General features: G+C 43.1%; 1 protein-coding gene across 2 annotated transcripts in view; it reads right to left on the bottom strand.

The window, feature by feature from the left end:
* The window catches only part of LOC149456277 (actin-binding protein WASF3-like), a 112,853-nt gene extending 96,824 nt beyond the window's left edge, over nt 1-16,029 (bottom strand). For both annotated transcript variants that reach the window (XM_089685203.1, XM_089685202.1), the window contains exon 1: nt 15,891-16,029. The gene's annotated coding sequence lies outside the window, so the exon portion shown is untranslated. The remainder of the gene's footprint in view (nt 1-15,890) is intronic.
* Nucleotides 16,030-18,992: the final 2,963 nt, after the last annotated feature.

Raw genomic sequence — 18,992 nt, forward strand, 5'->3', positions numbered from 1 at the left:
ATAAGAGGGGACTCTGATGGGCACTCCAAGATGTAAGAGGGACTATGATGGACTCTCCTGGAAATAAGAGGGTGCTCTGATGGGCACTCCGGGATGTAAGGAGGACTCTGATGGACTCTCCTGGACATAAGAGGGGACTCTGATGGGTATTCTGTGATGTAAGCAAACACTGTGATCGGCAGAAAATAAACAAAAAAAAGTACTGACACTGACTGGTAGCATCCAATCAAAAGGCACTGACTTCCTCTGTGATATGACTACATTGAAAGCCGATTAGTTGCTATGAGTTAGATCCCTTTACAGGTTATCATTGCATATTGCACTGAATTATCTAGAACACATTTATGTCAACAATACCTTAGTAACCACTTCACTAATAATAAATCATGATTCTCCTGAACTGACAGAAAATAAGTGGTGCATTTGTGGTTCTATGTCAACCCGAATAATCTTCTAGAAATCAAAGAAGACACAAAAGCCCCAATCAAATATGAATGAGCTCTTGTCGGCTGACAGCATTTTACCTAAATCTGGTTTAGCACTCATCATCAGTCCAGACTTTCCTTCTACTGTTATCTTCAGAAGTCATATCGCTGTAGCCTTCTGTACTGCAATGTGATGTCTGAGAATGGCTTTCATTTTACCTGGCACCAATATTACTGATAATAATTAAGGGCTATGTTACTCTAGGAACTTTGTAGCAGACATCTGTAGAAGATCCATATCTCTCTGCTTGTTTTCTTGGATACAGAGTTGCTGCTGTAGATGAATACAAAGTCATCCTCAACTATATTGGATAACATAGATGGATGGTGAAGTGCTCACTAGTGCCACCTCATCAGTGCTTATCAGTATAGCTTATCAGTGCTGCCTATCAGTGCTGCATCATCAGTGTTGCCTATCAGTGCCACCTGATCAGTGCAGCCTATCAGTGCCCATCAGTGCTGCCTATAAGTGCCACCTCAGCGGTGCTGCCTATCAGTGCCGTCTCATCAGTGCAGCCTATCAGAGCCCATCAGTGCAGCCTCATCAACACACATCGGTGTAGGAGAAAAATGACCTGTTTGCAATATTTTGTAATAGAAACTAAGAAAAAAAAATGTATTTTCAAAATGTTTGGTCTTTTTTTCGTTTGTTTAGCAAAAAATAAAACAATTTAAATACCACCAAAAGAACCAAAAGAAAGCTCTATTTGTGTGAAAAATTATAAAAATTGCATATGGGTACAGTGTTGCATGACCACGTAATTGTCATTCAAAATGTGACAGCTCTGAAAGCTGAAAATTGGCCTGGGCAGGAAGGGGGTAAAAGTGCCCGGTAGGCAAGTGGTTATGGGCCCGTTCACACTAGAATGCAGTGTGGAAAAGACACTTTTCCATGCGGCTTCCTGCACCACATTCCAATTGCATGGCCCTTGTGATCCACAGCTGGTGTCAGTGAAACGTTAACGACACTCAAACGCAGTGCGTTTGCTCAAACTGGATCACATGATACAAAAGTACCATGCAATGCGGTTGCCATGTGTTTCAAAAAGTAATGCACACACTACAATTGGTGCGATGCAATTTCAGTACATTCAGAATGAATGGATCTGAAATCACACTGCAGAGAGCTGTATGTAAATCGCACAAGAATTGCACTGTGTTCCTTTGTGATGCACATGTAGTTCCTAGTGTGAATGGGTCCTAAAACTGTATACACCTGTGCGGTTCCAGTGCAATTCACATGCAGTTTTGTGCAGTGTGATTTCAGCATTATTCATTTTGAATGGGCTGAAATTGCACTGCACCAAAATTAGTGCATGCACTACTTTTTGAAACACACAGCAACTGCATTACATGGTAGTTTTGTACCATGTGATCCAGTGCAAGTAAATGCACTGTTTGTGACCTGCATTTGGGGTGTTGTTAACTTTGCACTGACACCCGCAGCAGATCTCAAGGACAGTGCAATTGGAATGCAGTGCAGGAAGCCGCACGGGAACACGGCTTTTCCGCACTTCATTCTAGTGTGCACGGGCCCATAATTATCTCTAGGTGATGCTTTAAAAGCTTTTACAGGTTACCAGTTTAGAGTTAAACAGGAGGTGTGGTACTAGAATTATTGCTCACACACTGACATTTGTGGTGATATCTCACATGTGTGGTGCAATCACTGTTTACAGATGCATGTAGGGACCTATGTGTGCATTCATATTAGTTTTTTTTTATATTACCTCCTTACATTTTTTCTCCATCAACTTAATTGCTATCACAAAGGATGAATAAGGTCCATTAGACCCCAGATCTCCCCTCTGCCCTCAAAAGCATCTGATGAAACTGAGATCAGACATGGGCCTAAGACTGGACATGCAGTACATAGCCCAGTAGAAGCAAAAGATATAACCAAATACATTTAGCCAAGCAGAGGTGTATTAATGAGCACTATTGATCCTTGGATATTATAAAGAAAGTTTCTTTTTTACTATTCTAGAGTAATTCTTAGTAATATTTCATTATAGAAACAACGCTTCAATTATTGGTCAAGCCAGAAAGAACACCATCCTAAATCCTGGCAGTGTATGAGCTGTCTCATCTACATCTGTATCAGGAACAAATCTGTCCATCTGTGGTCACCATAGTATGATCTTTAATGGATCCAAAGCATTCCAGCTGGAACATCAAGTAATCTTAAGAAAACAAAGGCAACTAAAAGTATTGATTTAAAAAAAATGCCACTCTGATGATAAAAGGACGTGCTAATGTGTTAAAATTAATAAAAGCAACAGTATTTTTACAACACAGCAGTAACAATGAATTGGGCACTGTCTGAAAAAGTCAGTGATACTCTTTAATAATGAAAAACGATGCTACATGTCTTACTGCATTCTGCTAATGATAAAAATCATACATACAATGAGGAACAGAAGTATTTGAACACCCTGCAATTTTGCAAGCTCTCCCACTTAGAAATTATGGAGGGGTCTGAAATTCACATTGTAGGTGCATTCCCACTCTGAGAGACAGAAGAGTCAGTGTTAATATTTGGTACAGAAGCCTTTGTTTGCAATTACAGAGGTCAAACGTTTCCTGTAGTTCTTGACCAGGTTTGCACACACTGCAATAGGGATTTTGGCCCACTCCTCCACACAGATCTCCTCTAGATCTGTCAGGTTTCGGGGCTGTCGCTGAGCAACATGGAGTTTCAGCTCCCTCCAAAGATGTTCTATTAGATTTAGGTCTGGAGACTGGCTAGGCCACTCCAGAACCTTGATATGCTTCTTACGGAGTCACTCCTTGGTTATCCTGGCTGTGTGCTTCGGGTCGTTGTCATGTTGGAAGACCCAGCCATGACCCATCTTCAAGGCTCTGACTGAGGGAAGGAGGTTGTTGCTCAAAATCTCACAATAAATGGCCCCATTCATCCTCTCCTTAATACAGTGCAGTCGTCCTGTCCCCTTCGCAGAAAAGCACCCCCAAAGCATGATTTTACCACCCCCATGCTTTACAGTAGGGATGGTGTTCTTGGGATGCAACTCATCCTTCTTTTTCCTCCAAACACGACAAGTGAAGTTTAGACCAAAAAGTTCTACTTTGGTCTCATCTGACCACATGACTTTCTCCCATGCCTCCTCTGGATCATCCAGATGGTCATTGGCAAACTTCAGACGGGCCTGGACATGTGATGACTTGAGCAGGGGAACCTTCTGTGCAATGCATGATTTGAAACCATGACGGCGTAGTGTTCTACCGACAGTGACCTTTGAAACTGTGGTCCCAGCTCTCTTCATGTCATTGACCAGCTCCTCCCTTGTAGTTCTGGGCTGATTCCTCAACTTTCTTATCATCAGTGATACCCCACGAGGTGAGATCTTGCATGGAGCCCCAGTCTGAGGGAGACTGATAGTCATCTTTAGCCTCTTCCATTTTCTAACAATTGCTCCAACAGTTGATCTATTTTCACCAAGCTGCTTGGCAATTGCCCCATAGCCCTTTCCAGCCTTGTGGAGGTCCACAATTTTGTCTCTGGTGTCTTTTGACAGCTCATTGGTCTTGCCCATGGTAGTAGTTGGTGTCTGACTGACTGTGGGGTGGACAGGTGTCTTTAAAGAGCTCAGACAGGTGCTACTACATTAGATTAATGAGTGGAGTAGAGGTGGACTTTTTAAAGGCACAGTAACAGGTCTATGAGAGCCAGAATTCTTGCTGTTTCTTAGGTGTTCAAATACTTATGTTCAGCAGTGCAAGACAAATAAATTCTTTAAAAATCATACAATGTGAGTTCCTGAATTTTTTTTTAAATTCTGTCTCTCAGAGTGGGAATGCACCTACAATGTGAATTTCAGACCCCTCCATGATTTCTAAGTGGGAGAACTTGCAAAATCGCAGGGTGTTCAAATACTTCTGTTCCTCACTGTACCTATCAAGTAAAAATTAAGAAAAAACAAAGAATATGATATGAAGGTAATCTTTAAACCTGGCCATATTTAGCTGGGTCAGGTGACAAATTAAAGTGTTCAGGATCCACAGGCTAAGGCTCATCTGGAGAAATAATGAATGGACAGGTTAAAAAGAAAACATTTTCTCCTTATATAAGGCTCCACTCACACTTATGTGGTGCAGGAACACACTCAAAATTGCATACGTTCCCAAAGGGCACAAAGCACATATTTTTTCAGGCATGCTACAATGCCATAAATTGTTTATAGCAATCCAATGATCTTGCTAAAGGGCATGACAAATTGCATGACAAAATGTATGGTACCCAAGTACTATGCATATCGGTACAGCGCAATTTAAAAAAAAAGGATCATGCATTTCTTTGGGGTGAATTAGATGCAGTAGGTGGCACATTCAAATAATGGGTTGCCCTACCGCAATGTATATGCACTGGCACATCGCACAGCTGGGAACCCAGCCTAAAACAGCTCTGAAGGTCTCTGCAGTGCATATCTTACACCTCTCTCCACACACAAACATAAATGGCTAATCAAGGTGACGGTTCATTTATAACAAGGAATTGGCCAGCAGATTCCTGAGGAAATAAAAAAAACTATACAGTGTGGATGAATTTCTGGTTATTTGACAAATGACTGCATTTGACAGATTTCCTCCTGCCTCTCTCAATCTTTCAATCAAATGATGTCAGAGAGGAGGTAGCCAACAGTGCTACCCACTGAGCAAATTTCAGCCAGTTCGGAAACTGAGCGAAAGCTGTACTTTGTATGGCCAGCTATAGGGTCAGGGTTAAGGAGGTTGATTTTAACCACTTTGAGTCTGGACACTTTCACCTCCTTCCAGTCCAAGCCATTTTTCAGTTTTCAGCCCTGTCACACTCATGTAACGCTGTACTCAGATGAAATGTGTATCATTTTGTTGAGGCAGATAGAGCTTTCTTTTGTTGGTATATAATCAGCACTAGATTTTTTTTACATTTTGTTCTATAAAAATTAAAAATACAGAAAGTTCTAAAAAAAAATTTCTTAGTTTGTATTATAAAATTTGGCAAATAAATAATCTTTCTTCATAAATTTAGGTCAAAATGTAATCTGCTACATTTCTTTGGTAAAAAAAAAAGACAAAAACAAATCAGTAGATATTATTTAATTTGTATGAAAGTTAGAGTCTACAGTCTATGGTACACAGTATATATATTTAAAAATTGATCAGTCCTGATGTACTGACCGCCTCTCAATTCTTGAGGCCCTACAATGCCAGGACAGTACAAATACCCCCAAAATGACCCCATTCTGAAAAGTAGACCATACAATGTATTTATTAAGAGTCAAGGTGAGCTTTTTGAAGTTGTAATTTTTGTCCCTTTTTTGGAAAATGAAGACATTAATAACATTTGGGGTTTTTTTCACAAAGTTTTCACGAGTTATTTCTTAAACTCAGTAGAGGCATTGTTACAATCACACATCAAAACAAAGTCTACTATGCCTCCTGAGTATGGAGATACCACATGTGTGAGACTTTTTCACAGTCTAGATGTAAAGAGGGCAGTGGCATATCATTCGTGGGTGCAGGGTGTTCACTGCACACAGGCCCCGATGGGGGGGGGGGGGGGCACTGTGATGTGGCCCACTCAGCTCCTATGGTTGAGATGTATGAGGAGCAGGGATGGACTGACCATTTGGGCAAAAACAGTGTGTTGGGGGGGAGTATGCAATCCGTGTTTGGTTTCCCCTGCAGCAGGTGAAATGGAAAGTTGGCAATGATTGGAACGGCAGAGGGACAGTTACAAGCACTGATCTCCCTGTATGGCTTTCCATGCAGCAGCTGAAAATCAATTGACCTCCTCTCCCTACCGTGGCTTTCATCTGCTTCTTGGAAAGCCATACAGGGAGATCGGTGCTTGTAACTGTCCCTCTGCCGCACCGATCATCCCGACTTTCCATCAGATTTCCCTTCTGGGCCTCCCCTATGTGCTCCCCAGTCCCGGATCTAGGGGGGTGGACTGCGCCCACCAGGTCTTTGATGCCTCACTGTGTTAAATGTCTTCTTTTATATTCTCACACAGTGCCCAATGCTAAGGAGCCCAGCCCCTCCCCCCATCCTCTGCACAAATGGGAGAGGAGAGAGGCTGGATCTGCTCTGCCTCCCCTGTGGCTGCCCACACTTCAGTATGTGCAGCTTCAAGAAGAGGATGTGTGGGTGGGAAATTGTATACAGAGGAGCTGGCAGCCCTGTGATGCTTCTGAATCTGATCCGGGAACCATCCATGTGAGTCTGTCCTTTCTCCCTCCCCTCCCTTCCCCCCCCCCCCCTTCCTTCCCTCCCTTTCTACCACTCCTGCCTTCTGTCCTACCTTCTCTCCCTTCCTTCCTTCCTCCCATCCCTTCCTTCTTCCCCTTCATTTATTCCTTCCTTCCTCCCCTCACCTCCTTCCTTCCTCCCTTTCTCCATCCATTATCTCCCTTCCTTTCCTCCTCCATCCATTTCCTTCCTTCCTTTCTTCTTCCTCCCTTCCTTCTTCTATTTCTCCCCTCCCCTCCTTCCTTCTTCCCTTTCCTTCCCTCCTTCCTTCCCTTCCTTCCTTCCTTCCTACCCTTCCTTCCTTCCTACCCTTCCTTCCTTCTCTTCCTTCCTCTATTTTTTCCCCTCCCTTCCTTCCCTCCTCCCTTTCCTTCCTCCCTTCCTTCTTCTATTTTCTCCCCTCACCTCCTTCCTTCTTCCCTTTCCTTCCCTCCTTCCTTCCCTTCCCTTCCTTCCTTCCTACCCTTCCTTCCTTCTTTCCTTCCCTTCCTTCCTCTATTTTTTCCCCTCCCTTCCTTCCCTCCTCCCTTTCCTTCCCTCCTTCCTTCCTCCCTTCCTTCTTCCCTTTCCTTCCCTCCTTCCTTCCTTCCTTCTTACCCTTCCTTCCTTCCTTCTTTCCTTCCCTTTCTTCCTCTATTTTTTCCCCTCCCTTCCATCCCTCCTCCCTTTCCTTCCTCCCTCCCTCCCTTCCTTCCTTCCTTCTTCTATTTTCTCCCCTCCCCTCCTTCCTTCCTTCTTTCCTTCCCTTCCTTCCTCTATTTTTTTTCCTCCCTTTCTTCCCTCCTCCCTTTCCTTCCTCCCTTCCTTCCTCCCTTCCTTCCTTCCTCCCTCCCTCTCTCTCCATCCCTTCCTCCTCTTTCCTATTTTGTTCTCCAGCAACTGCGTTCATGAGTGCAGCCAAAGACGTTTGGTTTTGTGTCATGAGCCTATGGTAGTAGCTCGTTCCACGTGGGCACGTCTAATGTAAGGGGGACTGCGATAAGGATGTGTTATATAAAGATCTGTTTATTCATCCCAATCTAATGACAGCCCAATATATACTAGTGCTCCCCATTCATTGTGAAAAAAATTATACAAAAATAAATTGCAAAAAATAACTAAAAATAAAACAAATAAAACAAATTCTGTCACCCACTTCATTTCTCTACTGACACTGCCCACTGCCCTACTGACACCATCCGCTGGCCACCCAAAAGCATTTTGAAAAAATGATAAAAATGATAAAAAATGTAATTGTAAAAAAATAAATAAATAATAAACCACTACTGACACTGTCCACTGCCCTACTGACACTATCCTGCACCTACTACCCACCACCATATACTCCACACTCCTATCCTTGCACATATTACCCATCACCATGCAATCTTCACTCCTTTCCCTACACATATTACCCATCACCATACACTCTGCACTTCCTTCCCTGCATACACTACCCACCAGGGCCGGACTGATCATTCGAGCACTCGAGCACTGCCCGAGGGCCTGGGGTCAGTAGGGGTTAGCCCCTGGTACCTTTTTTATAGGCTTTTTGAGTGTGGGCAAGGACACGGGCCCCATGATCCCCTATTGCCCAGGGGCCCCATGAGTTGTCAGTCTGCTCCTTGTACATTCCCTATTTAACTTTACCACATTCTGCACTATGTAAGTAAACTCAAACTCTGGTCAACTACACCCCTTTTAAGCCACGCCCAATATTTAGTGCAATTTAAACCATGCCTACATTTCATCGTGGCATGCTTAGCTCGCTGCAGTTTTTCCTTTGTCATTGCCTAGGGCCCACTATTGATCTTGCACACGGGCCTACTGATTTCATGATACACCCATGAGGGGCCCAAAATCCAAGGAGCACATTTGTGCTTTAAAGCATAAATTATGCATAAATTACCCATTTAACTTCCTGACTACCTTTCACATCTTTGGAGGCCCTGGAGCACCAGAACAGTAGAAAAACCCACAAAATGACCCCTATTTTCTGAAAGGCATAAGGAATTTTTTTAATTTTTTGGGAAAATGCACAAGAGAAAATGAAAATGTATTTTGTTAACATAAAGTTGTCAGTGAATAAGATATTTGTGGCACACATAATAGGCATAAATAGAATTTTACTCCAAAACCCATTCTACTACTTTTTTCACAGTCTAGTCTCACAATGGGGCCCAAAATCCAAGGAACACCTTCAGGCTTTCTAGGGCATAAATTACTCATCCAATTTCTTGACTACCTATCACATTTTTGGAGGCCATGGAGCACCAGGATAATGAAAACACCAACATAATGACCACATTTTGGAAAGTAAACACCCCAAGGTATTTTCTAAGAAGCATAGTGAGTCTTTTGAAGCCTACATTCGCCATACGTTTTTGGAAAATGCGGATGAAAATTAAAAAAAATTATTTTTACACAAAGTTGTCAATTTAGTATGATATTTCTCACACACAATATAGGAATACTTAGAATTACATTGCAAAACACATTCTACTCCTTCAAAATACCACTTGAGATCTTTTCAGAAACTGGACTGATTATGTACGAGATATTGTATTTTGTGTATCACAAAAATCAACTGAATCAAAACCAATTAATGGTAATGGTCACTCTATATGAGTGAGCAGGGACTATAGCTTAGTGTAGTGTCACCTATAGCAGTCCCAGTTCCTATATGCCAAGCAAACCTGGTCTACTGGTTCCAAGCAGTGCAGTTGTCCACAGGTTATGGCTGGGACTGGTGTCTCCCAGAAATGTAGTCAGTCAGGCATGCAGTTGGGTCAGTTCAGGTGCAAGCAGAGACACGGTCAGCAAACAGTCAAAAGATTGGTCCAGGCAACAGGCAGAAACATGGTCAATAAACAGGACAATCAAGGACACCAACTGTGACTGACTGCACTATTAGGGCTCATTCACACGTGAAGTTGGGGGGTGGTAAAATCCTGTGGTTGAGCTTCAGTTTTACTACTTCTCAAATGCTATCCCCCTTAGCTGAGGCTGCAGCTGGGGGTGTGAACATACCTCAGCTGTGATGCTTTGCAGCTGTGGCAGGAATTATACCTCCTGCATGCCCACCCATCCTGACCCATTCAAGTGAATGGGGGTGCTTGTGCGGGATCCAAGGTGTTAAAGCAAATGGTGAGGAGGTAATACAATGCCTCCTTGGTGCCTGTCAAATGCTCACTGAAGAGCCATCTGAACACGGATGACTCTTCAGAGAGCATTGCCCATGTGAACAAGTCCTTATAATGACACTATGACTGCTGTGGCGGTGATCAGGAACACTGTAACTGGTTTAGCAGTGATCAGGGACACTATGACTGCTGTGGCAGTGATCAGGGACACCGGAATTGGTGTGACGGCGATCAGGGACACTGTAACTGGTGTAGTCGTGATCAAAGACACTGTAACTGGTGTGGCAGCGATCAGGGACACTGAAACAGGTTTGGAGGTCATTAGAGACAATATAACTGGGGTGGCAGTGATCAGGGACACTGTGAGTGATGCGGAGGTGCTTGGTGTCACTCACTGGTAACAACATGTAAATCTTTTTTTACTTTATTCATGTACTGTCACCAGAGTAGTATAGTGTGACACTAGTTGCATACTATAGCTGGTGTGGTAGTGATAAGGGACACTGGGACTGATGTGGCAGTAATTAGGGACACTGGAACTGGAATGGCAATGATTGGGGTGCTTGGACTGGTGTGGCAGTGATCAGGGACACCGTAACTGGTGGAGCGGTAATTAGGGACAATATCACTGGTGTGGCAGTGTAATTTTTTTTTACTTTTTCTTTACATACTGTCACCAGAGCAGTGCAGTGTGACACTAGTGACATAGTGGAGGGTGATCAGGATTTTTTTTTACGCTTTGAGCGCTTATTACAATGATGATCACTGTATAAGCAATCTATAACACTATTCATGAAACCTTTGTTTACTACAGTGATGCTGTGATTAGTCACAGCTATCACATTGTACAGGGCCACCGTGATTGGCCCTGGTACTATGTGATTGCTGTGACCAATCATAGAGATGACAAAGAAGTGAACAAGAAGTCATGAATGACAGCCTTGTTTACTACTGTAACTGTGATCGCTGTGATAGGTAACAGTGATCATATGGTACCAGAGCCACTCACAGTGGCCCAGTAAAATGATCGGTGGGCACAGCGGACACAGATCGTGCTGCTTTGTGCTCTAGCTAGCACACATGGGTACCCAATGCGGGAACATTCAACTGCATCAGCACTGATCCTGTTCAGCTGTATATGTACAGTGCAGGGGCGGATTGACTATTTGGAAACTCGGGCACTGCCCGAGGTCAATAGGGGGCCCCATGAGATGCCCCTGGTACCTTTTTCATAGGCTTTTTTGAGTTTGGGCAAGGACACAGGGGCCCCATGATCCCCTATTGCCCGGGGGCCCCATGAGTTGTCAGTCCGCCCCTGGTACAGTGGCTGGAAAAGTTAAAGTTCCTGATGGGACAAAACACATGTAGTACTTTGTACATCTTTCTATTTGTCCATTAATGCTAGCTGCTATACTGGACAGGGCTTTCCTCCTTGGCATACACCGCAGCCTCAAGTAAGTGCTGAAAGCCAGAAACAAGTGCTTACTAGCAAAGCAGCCATCTCTGTGCGAGCTGCAGTGTTAACCGTGCACCAGGAGCAGGTGCCTTGTCTGACATTACAGCGACTGTTACAGGGTACCTAGCATGACTATAAGGCTCAGTTCACACTAGCTTTGTCAGCAGGTGTCAGACAGCCATTTGGAAAGCGTTTTTAACGCTTCTCAAATGCCTATGAGAATTCTGCATATGGCAGCACACAGTGCTGTTCACACTGTAGCGTTGCGTCACAGCAAAACTAAAGTCTTGTATCGAGTCAGGAGAAGTTGAAGCCTCACATTCAAGTCTATGGTGCTGCTCCGTAAATGTCTAGCAGGCGTTAGCGATGCAGTTGCGGAGCGTTAATACCATTTAACTTCATTATAGGCATTTGTGGTACGGTTTTAGCGCTTGGCAAACGCCTATCAACCGTCTCAAAACCGCGCATGGGGCGTTTGGGGAGCGTTTGAGGAGCGTTAAAAACGCTTCCCAAATGCCTGTCTAACGCCTGTCAAACACTATAGGGGCGTTTGGCAAGAGTTAGAAATAAAGTCAAAATATCTACAGGTGTTCTGACAGTAAAAAAGCAACAGCAACAAATAATTATATATACATATAAGATATTGACTACATTTTGCAGATATAACAAAAAGTGACAATGTCTATCAATTGAAAGTATGTTAGTATAACTGTTAACAGATAATCCTACTCTAATAATACAAATAATAATAATAATAATACCAATCTCATAAAAAGTGAGTGACCCTGATAGTTTCTTATTTTATACCATTTTAAATGGTTCATGTGCCATTGTGCCTGTCAGTAAATATTTTTTGCTAGAAACATACAATACATACATACTGTATATTACATATGGTATATGTTGCTTTCCTTGAAAATCAGGCTGGATTCACACCTTTGCACTTTTTCCTGATGTATTTTCTATTCAAACACATAAAACACATCAATGTGCATTAGGTCCTGTTCACACCTTTGCATTTCAATGTGTAGTAAAGCAAAACCACTTGTCAATCGAAGTAATGTTTTTCAATGAGGTTGCTCGGAAGTCTGTGGTGCAGTTTAAGCAATGAGGTGTGTCTGTTTTCGATGTATTTTTACAAGTTCTGATGTCCAATAAAATTATGGAGATATGTAAACACTCAACAACTCACATAAAAAATGTGCAAAAATTGATAAAAGCAGAAACAGATAGATGTGAATCTGGCCTAATGTGCAATGACAAGCCATGACAAGCACATTGCAACACATTTTAAAGCACACGCTGATGCGCACTGACGTGCAGTTTGATGCGTTTCCATTTATTTTAATGAAAAACTTATCAGGCAAGAACACAGAGTTGTGAATCCAGTCTAAATGTAATGAATTGGTCCATAGCACATAACTGATCTCTGTTACATCTTCTACTATATGTACTGTATCTAACATAACCAGATTATTCATAGCACTTAGCAAGCAGATTTGATGTACTTTACAGCAAATCTGTGCTTTAATTCTGGGCCACTTCAGTCTAATGGTGGCTGTAAATGGAACAAATTTATAAACAATTGTTTCTTCGACAGATTTACAATATGACCGGAAATATGATTGGAGGATTGCACAGATTGTTGGATGTGCCATACACTTAACCAGCACGGCAAATGAATTACTTTCCAGAGTTCTGAATTTCCATTCAGACCAATCAGAATAATTTTGATTAAATTGATCGGTTTTGCTTGACACTGATTGATAACACATTGTGTGCCTTTTCAGTAGCTGATAGATCCAATCATATTATCCAGTCCTGTGAAGAAGTGTTCCATCAGATCGTTACATGTATGGCCAACATAAAAAGAATGTACAAAAAAAACCTGCTTTGGAAATAAGAATATGAAAATTATTTATTAAAACTTCAAGGCACAGGCAATTGTAAAGGTGGCCATATGTGATGCTATAAAACGATTGATCTAAACCGAGCCACTGCATGAATTGAGCTGAAAATTGATTGCATTACATAATTCAACTGATGTTCAATACATGTGTACCCTGAGTTTCGATCAATTACATATATAAACCGATTGTATCAAGCTGATCAGATGGAAACACAGATTTCCTGAGGGATTGGAAATGATGAACCGTGGGAATTTCTGTGAATGTGAAAAAATGGGAAAAATTGCTATTGCTTGATCCTATAAAACGTTCATCCCACTACAACCCAACGGCTTGGGTTGTCACTAGCTGTCGCTCACCACATGGCCATGCCATTTTTGTCTTGCCAAATTTGTTCATTTTGCTGAATCAGACATGGAACGGTGAGTTTTATTGCACCATGTATGGCCACCATTATTGCCTGGAATAAGCATGTCACATATTATCCACATCACACATCCCCAGACTACTGCAGGCCTCTCTGTACACATCTATAAACATGACAGCAAGGCAAGCTAAGCAATGTGGACTGTGGACTGTGGACTGTGAATGTGGTGGGGGGACAGATGTACCATCATCTTCATCATCCTCATCATTATCATTCTCATCATCATCCTCCCAATCATTGTCATCCTCATCATTATCCTCCTCACCATCATCATTCTTCTCATAATCATCCTCCTCCTCATCCTCCTGATCATCATCCTCATCATTATCCTCCTCACCATCATCATTCTCCACAAAATCATTCTCCTCCTCACCGTCATCATTCTCTTCATCATCATCCTCATCATTAGCCTCCTCACCATCATCATCATCATTCTCTTCATCATCATCATTCTCCCGATCATCTTCATCCTCATCATTATCCTCCTCACCATCATCATTCTCTTCATTATCATCCTCCCAATCATCTTCATCCTCATCATTATCCTCCTCACCATTATCATTCTCCTCCTCCTCATCCTCCCAGTCATTATCATCCTCATCATTATCCTCCTCACCATCATCATTCTTCCCATAATCCTCCTCCTCCTCCTCATCCTCCTGATCATCATCATCCTCCTCACCATCATCATTCTCCACAAAATCATTCTCATCCTCACCATCATCATTCTCTTCATCATCCTCCCGATCATCTTCATCCTCATAATCATCCTCCTCCTCACCATCATCATCCTTACCATCATCATCCTCACCATCATCATTCTTCCCATAATCCTCCTCCTCCTCCTCATCCTCCTGATCATCATCATCCTCCTCACCATCATCATTCTCCACAAAATCATTCTCATCCTCACCATCATCATTCTCTTCATCATCCTCCCGATCATCTTCATCCTCATAATCATCCTCCTCCTCACCATCATCATCCTTACCATCATCATCCTCACCATCATCATTCTCTTCATCATCATCCTCATCTTTCTCTTCATCATCATCATCCTCCCGATCATCTTCATCCTCATCATTATCCTCCTCATCATCATCATTCTCCAAATCATCATCCTCCCGATCATTATCATCCTCATCATTATCCTCCTCACCATCATCATTCTCCACATAATCATCTTCCTCCTCACCATCATCATTCTCTTCATTATCATCCTCCCAATCATCTTCATCCTCATCATTATCCTCCTCACCATCATCATTCTCCTCATAATCATTCTCTTCCTCACCTTCATCATTCTTTTCATCATTATCCTCCTCACCATCATCATTCTCCTAATTCTCCTCCTCACCATCATCATTCTCCTCATAATCCTCCTCCTGATCATCCTCCCGATCATCATCATCCTCATCATTATCCTCTTCACCATCATCATTCTCCTTACCATCATCATTCTCCTCATAATCTTGCTCCTCATCATCCTCTCGATCATCATCATCTCGACCATCATCATACTCATCATTATCCTCCTCACCATCATCATTCTCCTCATAATCATCATCCTCCTCATCATCATCCTCCCGATCATCTTCATCCTCATTGTTATCCTCCTCACCATCATCATTCTCCTCATAATCATCCCTCATCATTCTCATCATCATCCTCCCAATCAACATCATCCTCATCATTATCCTCCTCACATCATCATTCTCCTCATAATCATCCTCCTGATCATCATCATCCTCCTCACCATCATATCATCCTCCTCCTCACCATCATCCCCCTCATTGTCCCCCTCCTGATCATCCTCCTCCTCCTCTGCTCATCAGGCCAGTGGTGATGGTTGGGTTAACCCTCTGCTCCCCCCATGTGATGATCCCTGACACCAGGTATACAGAATAGTGACACCCTCCATCCTCACTCCATGGACGGATAGGAGAGGATGGACCATGCATCCCTGCACCTAGGGCTCCTGTGATCAGATGCATTATCGATGGCTTTGCCGGCACACACGGGGTTAATGCGGGGGCTGTGCACCGACCATCAGGGTGTAAACAAGGTGTCAGATCCCGGGAACTCCCCCTCCATCCATCTCCCCATCCTCATCCCGCCGCCTGTCACCCATCCCTGCCATGGCAGCATCCTGATCGTCTACAGGAGAGCCACAACCCCACATCGCATTGTGGCCGCACTGCCCCATCCTCCAGAGCAGGTGTCCCCGCTGCACGATCCTACCTGCGGGGCCATGGACGGCGGTCCGCGGAGATCGCTCTGCCCCAGGCTGGATCTGCTGCCTCCTTCAATCTGCAGTGCGGGCAGAGCGCATGCGGAGCGCACAGGCTGTGCTGACATGGGGCTGTGTGTGTGCCATCCACTCCTGGGGGGAGGGGGAGCAGGAGGAGGAGGAGGGGGACAGCTAGCCTGGGCTTAACTCTGCCCTCACCATGGCACTCCACACACTGGGGGGGCACCGACCTCCTACACCTACCTACTAATGCAAATACAGGAGCTGCCATTACACATCTTGTCCTGAAAATGCTGTAACTTGCACCTCTGGAAATGTATAGGCTGTCATTACACACCCTGATCTGAAAATGCTGCATGCCTGGCAGAAGCTTGTACTAATGGAAATATAAATGCTGCTTTTACAGACCTTCTTATGAAAATGCTAGTCTCCTCACTGTAACTTGTGCTAATGGAAATAAATGAATAGGCTGCCATTACATATCTGGTTTTGAAAATGCTGGCTGTCTGGCTGTAACTTGCACTAATGGGTATTGCCAAATGTATTGGGCCAGCCCTCCAAATCATTGGATTCAGGTATTCCAATCACCTCTGTGGCCACAGGTGTATAAAATCAAGCCCCTAGGCATGCAGACTGCTTCTACAAACATTTGTGAAAGAATGGGTCACTCTCAGGAGCTCAGTGAATTCAAGTGTGATACCATGATAGGTTGCCACCTGTGCAGTAAGTCCATCCGTGAAATTTCCTTGCTACTAAATATTCCATTGTCAACTGTTAGTGGTATTATAACAAAGTGGAAGCAACTGGGAACACCAGCAACTCAGCCACAAAGTGAAAGTACAAAGTGCGCAGAAATCGCCAACAGTCTGCAGAGTCAATAGCTAAAGACCTCCAAATTTCATGTAGTCTTCAGATTAGCACAGCAACAATACGTAGAGAGCTTCATGGAATGGGGTTCCATAGCTGAGCAGCTACATCCAAGCCTTACATCACCAAGTGCAATGCAAAGCGTCAGATGCAGTGGTGTAAAGCACGTCACCACTGGACTCTAGAGCAGATGAGATGTGTTAGAGTCTTTTTTAATAGTGCCATCACATGGTGATGCGGCATGATGCAGTTTCACACACCCAAAAACACACTGCACTTGCCGATGTGTAGGGGTGCCATTGAGAATGAATAGTACCCCTGCAAATCTGCTAAAGAGCAGCGCATTTTCCTGTCAGGTCAGGAAAGGGCATGATTTTGCAAGCGTTCCTAACCAGCACAAGTGTGATCCTAGGCTTAGGAGTTCCATCTCTCCTGCATCAGGTTGTAAAACATTTTCTTTCAACTTGCCACACTTATGTCTGTTTTTTTGTTATGCTTGTCAAAATGATAGTCAGTATTGTAACTATTTTTTAACAAATACTCTAAACAATAGAAAAAAATAGAATACATAGAACAACTCCATATAAAGGGGGTAATTTACTAAAACTTGAGAGTGCAAGATCTTGTGCTGCTGTGCATGGTAGCCAATCAGCTTCTAACTTCAGCTTGTTCAATGAAGCTTTGACAATAACACCTGGAAGCTGATTGGTTTCTATGCAGAGCTGCACCAGATTTTATACTCTCCAGTTTTAGTAAATCAACCCCACAGAAACCTTTTGCATAATTAATCCATAGCAAGGCAAAAACAAACCCAGTAAAGCTTGATTTGATTTGCATCAGCAGAGGAAAGAGGTCTCTCCTGATCCTCCAGGAGGCAATGGAATATTCCCATCAACTACCCCTGGTATTATCATCTCTAAATATTAGTATCCAGTTATATTTGTGCATTTAACTATTCATCAAGCTCTTCTTTAAAAAAATCGACTGAGCTGGCCAGAACTAGTCATTTTCACAGCTCTTACTGTAAAGAAGCCTTTCCGTATGTGAAAGTTAAATAAAGCCAGTTCACATACATGTGGTTTGGATGCAGTTTTTAAGTGCATACAATGTGCATGACATGTGAAGTAACATTGCTTCCAATTTTGCCTGTTCACATATGTCCAGTGCACTGGCAGTGCAGATTCAGTGCGGATTGAAAAAGAGTCCTGTTTGATTTCTGAGCAGTGCGGTCCGGTTCAGGTGCAGATTACACGCTCATTGACTTCTATGTGAACCACTTCTGATGCCAAGTCATGAGTTTGTGAACACGATTTCAGGACGGTTTTCTCTCCTGATTCTGATGTAAAACTGACCTGATCCTGATCTAAACCTGACCCGAACCACTGCACAACTACTTTGTCAATTAGCTATGAAAAGGGAGCTTCAATTTGCTCCACACGTGTGAATCCACACTAAAGAGTGCTCCCTTAACCTCTATAACAGTGGTTCTTAACCTTTTTGGAGGTACTGAACCCCACCAGTTTCATATGCGCATTCATCGAACCCTTCTTAATTGGAAAAATAAAATATGATTTTTAAAATTCAAAACATAGGTATATATTTAGGTATATATTTATACATAGGTGCACAAAATGAACAAAACCATTAAGAACAAAGAACAAAACCATTAAAACATGATTTTCACACAAAAACAAAAACATAATAATGAATATTTACTGCACGAATCATATGAGTCGGGTGCAGGTCTTCACCTCCGCCGAACCCGCGAGACTGACTCACCGAACCCCTGGGGTTCGATCGAACCCAGGTTAAGAACCACTGCTCTATAATGATTGGAAGGTGAATAACTCTACACCAAGTTCACTATATGAACTACTTATGTATTCAGGGCTGGATTTCACAGTAGGCGCCCTTCCTAGAGCAACGACCGTTTGTATGCGGAGAGAGAGAGACTGTAAATAAGATACACAGTAAAGTGTGTGTACCTTGCCCCAAAGCAATGCCCTGGTTGTTGCCCATGATAAATTAGGCCCCTTTCACTCTAGCACTCCACAGTGCAAGGGGACCTCTGTGCACCCTGACGTAAAGAGGAACTCAGATGTAAGAGGGAACGCTGCAGACCCTGATGTAATAAAGGGGAACGCTGCTGACTGTGATGTAAGCGGGAGGGCTTTGGTGAATAGAGACCACCTTACATCAGAGTTCCCCTTTACATTACAGTCCGA

This window comes from Staurois parvus, unplaced genomic scaffold (assembly GCF_062004578.1).
Source record: "Staurois parvus isolate SC_StPar_1 unplaced genomic scaffold, SC_StPar_1.0 ptg000365l, whole genome shotgun sequence".
NCBI classification, from domain to species: domain Eukaryota; kingdom Metazoa; phylum Chordata; class Amphibia; order Anura; family Ranidae; genus Staurois; species Staurois parvus.